Below are 9,744 nucleotides of genomic sequence, written 5' to 3'. Positions count from 1 at the left end.
AATCTATCTCTCTGACTAGAAGCAATTCTAAAATCTCATCTGGGAAAACATCAGCAATTCATATATAACTGGCAAATCAGCCAATGATAGGCTCGATTTCAGTACGTCAACTGAATACATAAGGAATCCCTCTGTTCCTTTCTGTAATAATCGAGTCATAAACATCACAGATATCAAAGGAATTCTAGATCTTGAATCCTTACCGTAAAATTTTCACTCTTCAGCCCTCTCAGGTCTGAATCTCACAATCTTATGGAAACAATTCAACGGTAGCTCTGTACTTGGTCATTATATCAATATCAATAGTGCAGTCAAAATCAGACAACCCAAGTACAATACAATCGAACTCAATCTCATTCCCGTCATACTGTAGTATACCATGCCTAACAGATGTCACTGATACAAAACCTCTCCTCAAAGGTAACGAGATAAATACTACAGCAGATAAGGATTTAACAGGCAAAGCACATATCAATGCAATTCGTTCAAAGATAATCATATGGAATGCATTAGTATCTATCAATACATATGCAGAATAACCACACAGGAAACAATTACCTGCCACAATATTATAGAATGCATTCTGGGCCTGTTCCTTGGTCAAGGCAACACTCTGGCCTACTGCCTAGGAGGTTGGCTAATTGTCTGGCTTCCTCCTGGCCTTTGCTGTGACTGAGGAGTCGTCGGTGGTGGTTGGAAAGAGTGAACAACAGATGATCGTCTATCAGGCTGTGCCACTGATTCAGATGATTTTGCTCCCTGGGATCCCTAGGAACCTTGTGTGGACAAACTCTAGCAAAGTGTCCTGACTGTCTGCAAATACGGAAACTACCAAACACACCTCGGCATTGCTCTGTGGGATGTCTTCCTCCACAAGTTCTGCAATAAACCCTTGTATAACTCTGGCTAGAACTACTGGAGCTAGATGAACTATTCCCTAACTTCTTAAACTGTTTCCTTCGAGCTTTCAGAAAATATTTCTTTCCACCACTACTACTGCCGCTATCAAATCTAGATGGTGATTGCAAGAATTGAGCTGGAGGTTGTTGCTGTTTCTGTGGTTGAGCAACATACGACATTCCTCGCTATTGGATCAAACTTGCCTCAGCTCCCTTTTCCCTATTCAAGGCGTCAGCAAAATTATGGGGTCCCTCCACATTTACCAATGCAAATATCTTAGGATTTAATCCATTAATGAACTGATCAGCTACAGCTTCATCATTCCCAGCCACGTGAGGAGCAAAACGTAGTAAGGTAGAGAATTTTGCTACATATTCTTCAATATTCAGCTGGCCCTGTTTCAAGTTGGCAAACTCTATACTCTTGTCCTTTCGGTACGATATTGGGAAAAACCTTTTATAGAATTCAGCTTTGAAGATTTTCCACGTAATCACCGTACCACGCTGTTCTAAGGCTTCCTTGGTAGCGATCCACCAACTCTTCGCGACCTCGTGTAACTGGTGCCCAATCAGTTTAACTCTACGTTCATCTGGGTAATCAAGTGAATCAAACAGCATTTCTATATCATCTAGCCAACTCTCACAATCAACAGACATTTTGGTACCCTTCTGAATCGGCGGTTGAAATGACCAAAACCTCTGTAACATTGTTTCCATCGGAGTCGCTGACACATCCATCTGATTAGTCGAGTTACTACCCAGTTCTGGGATTCTTCGAGGAGGTATATCTGATTTCCAAAAGAATTAGTAACCAAATACAACAAACCTATTTCAGTCCTCATCTGATCATCTTACTGCTGATCAAGAATCGGTTCTGATTCATTCTCAAATAATACACGTTACCAATCAATCAGATAGTCAAGTAAACATGTATTATATAAAGCAGTAACACATGCTATCAATCAATAGCAAGGAAAGAAAACTCATTCTATCCCGCTCACTAGTTCCTATCTCAGGCTAAGGTAACCTACTGCTCTGATACCACCTGCTGTGGGGACCCAGACGCTAATTCATTTCTTAATCATTTTTGGGAATAATTGAATCAATTAAGATAAACAGGGTCTAATTTTTTTTTTAAATACATGCGCGGAAACGTAATGTAATCAATGTGATATACATATCAAAAGTAAAGTACATGTCTTGTACTCAATACATTAAAATGAAACTAGGGTTCAACTACTATATATCGAGTGCTAAAGCCTATCTACTTCTGATCCGGATCTCCACGCTAACTTGTCCTCTCTCATCCTCTTCTTGACCCTGATCATGTCCCATCTGTTGTCATGCACACATGCAAGCACGACAACAGCCGGATAATTCCGGTGATAAATACATTCCCAGTATAAATCATGCATACATGCAATCATATAAACAGATATCAAAGCATGAAACAAATATCAATAACATGTATCAAATCTGAAAGACATGAATCGATATAAAATTGTCAATCAAATCTGACTCACAATCTTTGACTCGACTCTTTCTTAATCTATGGATCCTGATCTGAATAAGAACGTAACAATCTCTCACCTACTCTCCCGATCGCGGTGACGGTACGTTTTTATTTACGGACTTTGGTCCTGTCCATATCGAATCTCAGCGATAGAAGTCGCTCTACTCCTAGGCAACATCGATATGCCCAAACGTCCGGTGTCTTGACATCTCCGCCAAATTGGCATTTCCGCCAAATATCAGGCACATCAGCCCAAGGGCTAGGCACATCTGCCCATGACTCCTCACATAACCTATGCTTAACTATAAATAAATAGAATAAGCATATCAATCTCAAACATTGCAACATATCGAGGCAAGGACAAATAAGTATGTGATTTTGGGAAACTCAAGTTAAATCAAACTCGAGTTGTGCAATCTCGGATCAAAATTGATTTATACCTTTCTCTTTTCGGTCTGACGAAGTCGTAGTCTCGAATTCAAATCTGTCCATACTCAATCTGGTAATGACAATATCGAGGAGTACAATATCAATACACCACTCAAATCAATACTGGATATAATCAGAACTCAATCTAATTCTGTTTTAACGGCAAAACTGCACAATCTCAATATACCCAGCAATACAAATATCAACAGATACAAATCTAAACTCATGATCGATAACAATACAAATCTGATATCAAATCTCAATCAAATCCATTCTGAAAATCATAACAATTTCGTACGGTATCTGTTCTTCAATCCGGTTTCGATTATACGATGTCTACTATGTCAAGAACTCCATATATGAATCATATCCGATTCTTTCCATATCATATTTTCAAATCATAACAAAACTTAGTACAATTTATGTCCAGTTGACTCTCTTGTTGATAGGAACACGGTACTGCACCCGGATCGAAAATCAGACGGACGGATTTTACGAAATCACAAGAATTGAAAACTTCTTTTGGGAGCTTCTTTCGTTTCTTTCCTCTTGCCAGCCCTTAGAAATGAAGGATTAGGATATATATATCATGCATGTAAGGCTAGGTGGTTCTTCCTTCATGCTGCACGTCTCGCGCATATGCGCGACCTCCTTCGGCGCATATGCGCGAGACACTATGTCTCGGCGCGTATCATCACGGCAACTCGCGCATATGCGCGCCCTCGCTCGGTGCATATTCGCGAGGTTCTTTGCAACTCTCTGCCATACTCGTGCATATGCATGGGTCCATGTTGCGCATATGCGCGAGGTTCTCTGCCTACCTCGCGCATATGAGCGTATGCCTGGATGGGTCGCGCATATGCGCGAGGTGCTCAGTCCTCGCACATAACATTTCTTCTTTTTGCCTATCCCGGTCTAATCCGTTCCGGCTACAATCACATCAATTTATCAACAAATCATTTCAGATTACAATAATCAAAATCTCGGGCATTACAAACATGAATGAAATACATGACCTTTCTTCTCAATACACAAATTTTGTTCTTCATTGGCCATTTAAAAAATTTTCATGACTATGCCACAACAAACACCCAAGCAAATAACTCAAAAGTAAATAAAACACTCAAATAAAACTAAATAAATAATTGAACACACAAAATAAAATAAATAACATCTCCCCCAAACTAAAATATGTGCATTGCCCTCGATGTAAATGATCATGAAAGCTAGAGGAATACACATACCTCGGGCAACGAGCGTCAGTGGTCATTGCCATCCTCATCAACTGCGCTTTCTTGTTTTTAAAATCATTGACTGCGGGTGCGGTCTAGAACATACCGTGGGAGCGGTGTAGCTACTGGAAATTTTTAAATTTTTGACCTTCAGCTACCGCGGGTGCGGTGAATATTCTACCACGGGTGCGGTGTTGGTTCTGGAAACATATCGCTGGTGCACTACAAACTAGACCGGGGGTTCGCTTTGCCTACTGAAAATTTTCAGTTTTCATTCAACAAACACTGCGGGGGCACTCAATAAAGTACCGCGGGTGCGGTATGGCTACTAGAAATTTTTTTATTTTCTGCCTTCAACGACCGCTGGTGCGGTATATTTCCAGCGCGGCTGCACTCTTTGAATGGTTTTCTCCTCTAATTGTTAGTTCTGAGAAACACAATTGGGATTCATATGATTTGGGGGAATACAAGAGCACACTAAACCAAAAAATCACAACCAAAAATAAAAATACAAGAGTAGAAGCAAAACCGAAAACGAAATGCAATAAAGAAACAAAAATTTGGGTTCCTTCCCAATAAGCGCTTGGTTTAACGTCGTCAGCCCGACTACCACCAGTCTACATCAAGTTGATCCGCCCAAAGGAATGTTGTCAAGATGCCGTACTTCAGTCCCATAATAATGCTTGATCCGTTGTCTATTTGCTTTAAACTTTCTTCCGTCATTGAACTTTAGCTCAATGGCTCTATATGGTTGGACTGATTCTATTGTAAATGGCCCCGACCATCTTGATTTTAGCTTACCAGGAAATAGTTTGAGGCGCGAATTGAACAACAGTACTTGTTGCCCGGGCTCGAAATTTTTGTGCAAGATATGGTTGTCGTGCCACTTCTTGGTCTTCTCCTTGTAGATCTTTGCGTTCTCTTAAGCCTCATTTCTGAACTCCTCCATCTCATTCAATTGCAATAGCCGTTGCTCACCAGATGCTTCCATGTCAAAGTTGAGCTTTTTCACGGCCCAAAAAGCTCTGTGTTCCAATTCCAGCGGTAAGTGACATGCCTTACCAAAGACCAACCTATAGGGTGACATCCCAATAGGTGTCTTGTTTGCAGTTCTGTACGCCCATAAAGCATCATCCAACTTCAGTGCCCAATCCTTCTGGTTTGTCTTCACCGTTTTCTCCAATATCTGCTTAATCTCCCGATTGGATACTTCGGCTTGTCCATTTGCTTGTGGGTGGTATGCCAGGGTCACCTTATGCTTCACATCATATTTAGCCAAAAGTGAGTTAAATATTTTATTACAAAAATGTGTACCTTCATCACTAATTATGGCTCTTGGTGTCCCAAATCTTGTGAAGATGTTTCTATGAACAAACTTAGCAACCACTCGAGAATCATTAGTATTAGTGGTAATTGCTTCCACCCATTTTGACACATAATCCACAACAAGCAAAATATAAGATGACCAAAAGAAGATGGGAATGGTCCCATGAATTCAATACCCCAAACATCAAAAAGTTCAACTTCAAAAATAATTGTCAATGGGAACTCATGGCGTCTAGAAATATTGCCAACCCTTTGGCATCTGTCACATGATTTGGCTAAGATATAACTATCTTTGAACAAAGTAGGCCAATAAAAACCAGACTTTAATACCTTTGATGCTGTTCTTGATGCTCCAAAGTGGCCGCCATATGATGAAGAGTGGCATTGTTCAAGAATAACTTTTGCTTCTTCCTCCGCTACGCATCTTCTAATCATCTGATCTGCACATCTCTTGAAGACGTATGGATCATCCCATAGGTAAAACTTTGCGTCGTGAAATAATTTTTTCTTTTGGTGATAACTCAAATCTGGAAGGAGAGTACCACAATACAATAAATTAGCTATATCAGCAAACTAAGGGAGTATAGAATTTACCTCAAAGAGCTGTTCATCTGGGAATGTGATATGAATCCTCGTACGAAGGAAAAGCAAACACGACTAATTGGAATCGTGCCCTCAATTCAATAACGTTTAAGGATCCGTGTTGTGTTGTCCCGACTTTTTAAATCAAGTTATTGTGTGATATTCACCTCTAAAACTATTAAAAGTTTAGCAACAAATAATTACAAGAGAACAATCGACACTCGAACGAACCTTCAAAGAACTCGTCTTTGACAATCCGCATAAGAACGATCAACAAACGCCACAAAGTATGAACTTTGATAAGTTTGATTTTTAACAAAGCAAAAGCTTTAATTGTTTGAGAGCAAAACTCAAGAACAATGTATTCTAATCAAATAAAATCTGAATTGTGTCTAAATTTTTGTCCAAGTATGTTTACATATCATAAAGATACAAAATCAAGTTACCAAAATAAAGAAAACTCTATCTTAGGAAATATCTTCACCAAATCTGCGAGGGGACACGGACCCCGTGTAGTGGTCCGGAAGGGGGTCCGTGTAGACACTGTCTTCGCGGAAAACATAGGACACGGACCCCATGTACAGGTCCGTGCTCGAGTCCGTGTAGGCACTGGATTTCTTCATTCTCGGGTGTAAGGGACACGGACCCCGTGTACAGGTCCGTGTAGCCCCGGTCGTTCAAAAAGATGCTTGAATAACGTTCCTTTGGCCCCCAAATGTACACGCATGCATCACGAGCCCTTCTTCCTTGATCATCACTCCTTCTAGTGCCTCTTTGAATTTCTTTAGTCGTCCTCTCGTGATTGGTCCCTCCGAAAACTCTAAAGGATCCCATGCTTTCCTTGGAGCTTGACCACCCGTGTTCGCATCATCCTCCCCTTTTGAAAATGATTTGTCCTCAAATCTTGTTCATCGCCTACATCAAACAACGACAAATCACTAACATTAAAAGTGGAACTCACGTTGTACTCACCTGGTAGATCGAGTTTGTAGGCATTGTCATTGATCCTTTCTAGAACTTGAAATGGTCCATCACCCCTAGGTAATAGTTTCGAACATCGCTTCTCAGGGAACCTTTCCTTCCTCAAGTGTAGCAACACCCAATCACTCTTCTCAAAGACCACCTTCTTCTTCCCCTTGTTGGCTTGCTTTGTGTTTTGGGCGTTCTTCTTTTCAATATTAGCCTTGACTTTTTCATGCAAACTCCTAACAAATTCAACTTTTTTCTTGCCATCCATATTTAACCTTTCACTCACAGGTAAAGATATCAAATCCAACGGAGTTAAAGGATTAAAACCATACACAATCTCGAATGGCGAATAACTAGTAGTAGAATGCATGCAACGATTATAAGAAAACTCAACAAATGGCAAACAATCTTCCCAATTCCTTAAGTTCTTTTTAAGTATAGCACGCAAAAGTGTTTCTAAAGTTCTATTAACAACTTCAGTTTTTCCATCCGTTTAAGGATGGCAAGTTGTAGAAAACAAAAATTTTGTGCCAAGTTTAGCCCACAATGTTTTCCAAAAGTAACTCAAAAACTTAACATAACGGGCAGAAACAATAGTCCTGGCATGCCATGCAACCTAACGACTTCTCTAAAGAATAAGTCTGCAATGTTAGAAGCATAATCAGTTTTATGACAAGCTATAAAATGTGCCATTTTAGAACATCTATCCACAACAACAAATATAGAATTCATCCCCTTCTTTGTCCTAGGTAATCCCAAAACAAAGTCCATAGAAATATCAACCCAAGGTTCACTATGGACGGGAAGTGGAGTATACAATCCACGTGGTTGTGTCCTAGACTTAGCTTGTCTACAAGTTATGCACTTATCACACACACGCTCAGCATCACGTCTCATATGTGGCCAATAAAAATGTTTATGTAAAGCACTCAAGGTTTTTGCCACACCAAAGTGTACCATCAAACCACCCCCATGTGCTTCCCTAACAAGTAATTCAGAAATTGAAGATTTTGGAATGCACAACCTATCTTCTCTAAATAAGAAACCATTATGCAAATAAAATTTGTCATGTGGACCATGCATACATGTTTCAAATACACTCTTAAAATCCTCATCTAGCACATACAACTCTTTTACATGCTCAAGCCCCAAAATTTTTGACTCCAAGGTAGAGATTAGTACATACCTCCGTGATAGTGCGTCGGCCACTACATTCTCCTTACCTTGTTTGTACTTGATGATGTAGGGGAATGTCTCTATGAATGTCACCCACTTGGCATGTCGTTTTTTCAACTTCTGTTGACCCTTAAGGTGCTTTAGATGGATCATGAACTCTTTAGGCCTCAAGTAGTGCTGCCACATCTCTAGAGTCCTCACAAGTGAATAGAACTCATTGTCATATGTCGGGTAATTCAACGCTGCTCCATTGAGCTTCTCACTAAAGTATGCCACCGTCCAGCCTCCTTGCATCAACACTCCACCAATACCTACACCTGAAGCATCACATTCAATTTCAAAGGTATTAGAAAAATCAGGTTAAACAAGTAAAGGAGCATTAATTAATTTTTGCTTAATAATATTAAAGGACTCCTCTTGCTCCTCGCCCCAATGGAATGGAACATTCTTCTTGATCACCGCCGTCAGGGGTGCTGCCAGTGTGCTAAAATCCTTTACAAACCTCCTATAGAAGCTTGCAAAACCATGAAAACTCCGAACTTGACCAACATTAGTAGGCGTTGGCCAATCTCGAATAGCTCTTACCATGTCTTCATCAACTTGTGTACCCTGTGAATTTACCACAAAACAAAGAAAGACAAGTTTATTTGTACAAAAATCACATTTCTTTAAGTTAGCATACAAACTTTCTTCCCTTAATGTGATTAGCATAAGTTTCAAGTGTTTAACATGCTCATCCAAGTTTTTGCTATACACTAAGATATCATCAAAGTAAACAACAACAAATTTTCCTATGTATGTACGCAAAACATGATTCATTAACCTCATAATGGTGCTAGGAGCGTTAGTTAAGCCAAAAGACATGACCATCCACTCATATAACCCGTATTTGGTTTTAAAAGCAGTTTTCCACTCATCACCTTCTCTCATTCTAATTTGGTGATAACCACTTTTCAAGTCAATTTTACTAAAGACACATGCACCATGCAATTCATCTAACATATCATCTAGCTAGGTATGGGATGCCTATACTTAATGGTGATGTTATTGATTGCTCTACAATCTACACACATACGCCATGAGCCATCTTTCTTAGGAACTAGTAAAACAGGTACAACAAAAGGTGACATGGACTCACGCACAAACCCTCTATCTAACAACTCACTTACCTGCCATTGAAGCTCCTTAGTCTCCTCCGGATTGCTCCTAAAAGCTGGACAATTTGGCAATGCACTCTAAGGCACAAAATAAATTTGGTGCTCAATCCCCCTCAATGGTGGTAGTCCTTGAGGTAGCTCCTTCGAAAATATATCATCAAATTCCTGCAAAAGTGAAACAACAATGCTCGGAACGGACCCGACTATATCACTTGTGTTATTGGGGATCTCTTTGTAAAGAATCAACATAAGTGGTTCATGTGTGTGCATCAATTGCTTCAACTCACTCTTTTGGGCCATATATATTTTCCTTTTGGCCTCTTTCCTTTCATTTTCTTTCCTCTCAATTTTCTTTTGTATGGCTATCTCACTCTTTTTATCATTTTTTTTCAGCCATCTCATTTTTGTTTTCAAATGCCATATCACTTTTTAGTTCACTCTTTTTTTCGGCCTCATCTCTC

This window comes from Primulina tabacum, chromosome 6 (genome assembly GCF_025594145.1).
Source record: "Primulina tabacum isolate GXHZ01 chromosome 6, ASM2559414v2, whole genome shotgun sequence".
Classification (NCBI taxonomy): domain Eukaryota; kingdom Viridiplantae; phylum Streptophyta; class Magnoliopsida; order Lamiales; family Gesneriaceae; genus Primulina; species Primulina tabacum.
Note: the sequence above shows the minus strand (reverse complement) of the source record.